Here is a 5,301-nt window from a genome sequence, read left to right on the forward strand (position 1 = left end):
ATCCCACTCACCAAATACAGTCACAAATCGAAGGAGGTTAGTATTAGTTACTAGCTCGCACTTCTAATCGTAGCCAATGTCGGCGGTCGAATGAATGCCTTTTGTTCCTTTATGTATGCAAGGGCTGATGGTCAAAAAAAAGTCAACATTTTTTATGAGTACCGTTTTACCATTTTATTGAAACTTTATTTGAACACAAAAAAGGTGACCACATTTTTTACCTTTCCTTACTTAAGGGCAGTAAAATGTGAAAAAGTTTGCCTATCTTCTATTTTCATGCTAATCACTGATTACAATTCATCTTATCACTTAATTGAAAATTGGCCGTTTAATACTTCAGCTATGTTTGATATAAACAAATATTGAAACATGTCCAGACTAGGTAAATAGCGCTACCAGCATCGTAGGCGAGCCCTGTTATTTCAAATCACATGTTATTTTAAATATCGATAACAGGTCCCGACTGTTCCATATCGATATCTGTTCCAAAATACCTGTGACAAGTATTTCGTGTCATCCCTAGTTCTCCTTCCACTCTTCAGCCAATCGTCAGGAAGAAATTCTATTCTACGACGGCCTCAAAACCCGAAAAACCCACTAGTTACAAATCGCACAGTTAAATGTGAAAAATGCACTTTACTTGTGAGATAAGCCAAAACGGATTGAGTGTTTACCTGCACAGAACAACATGATATTTCGATATTTCAATAACAACTGTTTGGCCATGAAAATGATTAAAATGTATGATGGGCGATGAGATGATGAGAGAAAAAAATCGATTTAAGCTCCCAAAGTAGGGACGAGAACGTGCGAAAACTGTCCGAATGACCGGCAACATAATAAGGACTTGTCAGTCTTCACCTTTTCAGATCGATGATTAATTGCCTTTAGACGTTTACGGACATTGTGAAATGTTTGTTTGGATAGTATTGATACTGTAATTAATTCCGACGGTCACGTGACATTGCATAAACGAAGAAAACCCTGCAGATCGAGGGAAAATCTCTGGGTTTGGCGAAGAATTGTATGCGAATCAGCCACACGTATGTGCGTGTTCAAGTGGCATTTTTAGTGCAATCGAATAAATGCATAAATAAATAAATAAATAAGCAAACGAAGCCAGCGGGAATGCGATGCGTTTTACGCTTTTCTCTGCGCTCTGATTCCTCTCGAGTTTGAAAACGGAAAAACCGAGCGCCCACAGCAGAAATCACAATTCCTGCTGCAAATTAAAATAGACATTAGAAACATTCACCCTGTGTAAAACCGCATGATTGATGGATGCTTTCAATCTGCGACAGGTGAGCTGGCACTCAGTTTCGCATTTTTGCCTTATTTGCTTTCTATTTCTATCAGCAAAGCGATTTTCCAACCGTTTTGGATATCCGGTGATTTTAACACTGGTTTTCTTGATCCGAAGTGCCAAACGCGATAGGAATTCATTGACAATTGCTGAAAAGTGGAGAAAGAACGGAACTTTTTCCCTGTATGGAAGCTTCTAGCTTAGCATTTACTATGTAGTTGTCTACTAACCTTGATTGGAAACTCGCGGAAAAACTCAAAAAGGCTCAATTTGGGACGTTGGTCACTGTTTGTCAATGTCACTTTGACAGTGATGATATAGGAAATTTATTGACATTCGTTACCCTAACCTGTTAAATAGATCTTTAGCTCTTCTCGTCTCGTCTTTATATAGGTATGCTTTAGCTGAGCTTTTGATATAAGAAGCAACAGGTATTATGTTATATAACAAATAAATAAAATAGAAAAATATGAAACTGAAAGACTATGAGGAAAGGATACAATAAAGATCAAGAAAAAGGATGCAAATCAATAATACTGATTGATCCTTTCATTGCAGACGAAGAATTACAAGTAGTGATGAGCGAGATTGGTCTTGGTCTTGCATTTCTTGCAAGACCAAGACTTTTTCAAGAGTCTTGCTCAAGACCATGCCGCTCATATTAATGTTTGGTTTGAATAAATCAAACAGCACTTAAAATGTGATCGATTTCAGAATTTTTTTCCTCTCTTTCAGATTATCTAAATTGGGGGGTTGGTGGGATAAATATTTGGAAAATAAAGTTAGTTAGTTGTCGATCTTGCCCAAGTTAAATTGGTTATTCATCGACATACTTACTGTTTGTGCCTCTTTCGTTGGTTTCAGTACAAGGTGAGTTTGTCTCATAGAGTAGTCATTTCGACTGTATCTGAATATCTATAGTCTGTACGCTATAACTTTGGTCACACGTCATCAATCGTCGGTCGAGCGTTGTTGCCATGCTCGCCATGAATTATGTATATAAACATAAATTCTAGAAGCATTCTTAAAGTATTTCAATGCTGTCTCGATTTTGCTGAGTATTCTTTATCGAATAATGGTTTATTTCAAATGCACAAATATACCGTCAACGCAAAAGTCCTGGACAAATGCAACAAGCAAACGTCATGTGTTATTAAAAATTTTCCTATAAATCTACGATCGTTTCGGCAGCGTTGTAATTTTCACCAACCTAATAATTTTAAAGATGAACATAAATAATCAACATCGCTTTAAATTAGGGAGTATTCTAAAGTTTTTTGGTATTTTATGATTGCTTGAGGTTTCCGATGCTCAAAACACAACAAAAAAGATTCGACTTATCACACAAATTTCATTCATAATTGTTTTTATGTTGGTAGTCAAATTCCGTCGCATGACGTGCGACCAAAGTTATAACGTACAGACTATTTTTTATATTTTCTAGTATTACTTTATAATTTCCTTAATACCCATTTATATTTATTTAATATCTATGTATCATTTGCTTGCGTTTAATTGGTTTTGCTCAATTATCCATCTAAGAGGAACTGCTATTGAACTGAATACATATACCGTACACTATAGGTACTAAGGTGCCCCATGAAAAATACAATTACATTAATTTCGAATGGTTTAGGTCTTAATGTCGTAAAAAAGGTGAAATGTACTTAAGCCAAAAAGTATCAAATTCTATATTTATATAAATTTTTTCAAAGAAAATATCAAACTTGCCATATGAAATATGACAAAAAATAACATTTTTCAAATTGTAACCCTCCACTTTGCTCACAGACGCGTGTTCAGGTTTGAACAAGTATCACTTTCTATTAATTTTTTTAAAAGATTTTATTTAATTAAATAATGTTTTTCAATAATTACTAAGTTGTCCATGCTTTACGGAAAAGAAACGGTTTAAGTTTTTAGTCACCCAAAATTAACTTCTTCCAAAAATTGTTTGTCCGTTTAGACCGAGAAATAATATTCCTTTTTCTTTTTTAAAAAAATATTGAATAATTATTATTAATTTATTTGAAACTAGTGTTATTCTTTTATAAAACAAATCTGTTCATTTCAGTCATAGGCAAGCTCATGGAAAGAGCTGCTTATTATTGAAGCTGAACACGTGTGGGTGGCAAAAATGAAAGGTTAAAATTTAAAAAACGATGGTTTTTCTGAGATTATAAATAGAAAATTTCGGTTTTTTCGGAACAATACGTATGAAACTACGTATAACGTACGTAAGAAACTCCAATCAAAACAGATTTTGTTTTGTAATAAAGCGTGTATTTTAAATAATTTTAAATAAACACATTGAAATAAGTAAACTTAATAAATAGCAAATATTCTGAGTTTTTTGTTGTTTCGTATTGATTAGTATTATCTTTTAATTGAATTATTAAATTTATTTCGTCTAATTTTACCGCTATATAAAAGCAAAACTTGCAAGGCCCTTGCTGCAAGACCAAAGGTCTTGCTTTGCTCATCACTAATTACGATGTAAGACGTTGGTGTCGTATTTACTGATTTTTGGCAATTCGTCAATTCGTCGTGAATTTGCCTTCGAAATGATATGATTATTCCCTTAGAAAGCTGTAGAGCAAGGAAAACCGCTAAAAATACGGGTTTTCAAGTCGACTAGTTATCTTAAATATACAGCGGCCGATAACCGGCTCCTCGGTATATCATCAGCAAACGAAAATAATTGCAAACAACTACTTTACACTCTGATTGGTTTTTACAAGCAATCGCATGGATAGTTTCAGAGCCGATAAACATCGAATTTCGGATGAATAAATTCGCGCACATTGGAACCTTCAACATCGAACCCGCCTGCATAATGCAGCGATAATTAATTAACACAGCAACCTGGTCCTTCGAGGGAAAAAATCAATCAGGTGCTGCACAACATTAGATTTGCGATTAATAATAACAATAATGGTGGCAATTCAAAAATTCCCCACAAGCGACATCAGACCTTGGGGGGGACTGGACTACCGACCCAAGTCCATATAGGGCAGCCGATTTTTACACGAAATTATCTCACATAAATACACATCGATGGTAATTCGTTTTGATTTTTTTTCAGTTTTGCAATTAAATTGCACATGTTTAGTCCAGAGGGTATCATTATTAACCATAAGTCAAAAGCGACAGCTAAACAGCCTTTCAGATGTTTTGTTTTGTTTCGAATCGCAGTCTTGCAGAATGCATGCGAATAAGAACGTTGAGTTTCGGGAGTTTTGTAATTTCTAACTCAAGGCGTTTTTGGTCACAGTGGGGTTTTCCCAACTTCTCATCCAAATAGACTAGAAAAACACGCGCTTTTCTTAAATTTCAGCATTGTTTCAACTCAAATATTCATCATCTTTGCAGGACAATTGAACATGTAAACGATGAAAATTTCTAGAATATTGAACGGAATGCTGATTTTTGGCCAGATTGTAAATGCTGGTCTCATAAGGAGCGTTTTTTTGCAGGTGTAAGTTTTCTGGTTGTCTTGAGTTGTCTCTCAACATTTTATGATATTTGGTTTTTTGGCAACTGAGAAAATTTTTAATTAATTAAATTAAATTTTGATAAACATTTAATTTAGGTGTTTGTTTTTTAGCCTACTCTTGGTAAAGTTTTCATTCTTTTGCGGGCAATTTCGGGTGGCTCAGACGGAAAAAAATTATACCCACGATGTTGTAGCTTTATGTCCCGTGACTAAACTCGATTTTTAATCATGTCTTATCGTGAAGCATTCGGGAAATATAATTTTTTATGAGCGGTAACATTTTGCACGAAATTCTTCGAAAATGGTATAATCAATTTCGTGTGGAAAATGTGACCGGTCAGAAAAAATTGAATATAGGGCTCACTTGGAAGGTACGAGAAAAATATTGACATTTTTTTTTCGATAACTTCTAGAAGATATTAACAGTTGAAAATCGAATTTCAACTTTGTTATTAAGCATTATTTTGAAATTGTTCCATGTTTAATTGGTAGCATATTGGAA

General features: G+C 34.4%; 1 protein-coding gene across 5 annotated transcripts in view; it reads right to left on the bottom strand.

Moving 5' to 3' along the window:
* LOC109541642 (growth arrest-specific protein 2) overlaps window positions 1-5,301 on the bottom strand; it is a 27,318-nt gene that overhangs the window by 19,227 nt on the left and 2,790 nt on the right. The window contains exon 1 of one of the 5 annotated variants that reach the window (XM_048670136.1): window positions 1,534-1,631. The exons of 2 other annotated variants lie outside the window; for them this stretch is intronic. The gene's annotated coding sequence lies outside the window, so the exon portion shown is untranslated. 2 more of the 5 variants (XM_048670137.1, XM_048670135.1) reach the window with 2 other exon arrangements.

This window comes from Dendroctonus ponderosae, unplaced genomic scaffold (genome assembly GCF_020466585.1).
Source record: "Dendroctonus ponderosae isolate FM_Combo_2020 unplaced genomic scaffold, Dpon_F_20191213v2 Dpon_F_20191213_1, whole genome shotgun sequence".
In the NCBI taxonomy this organism is placed as follows: domain Eukaryota; kingdom Metazoa; phylum Arthropoda; class Insecta; order Coleoptera; family Curculionidae; genus Dendroctonus; species Dendroctonus ponderosae.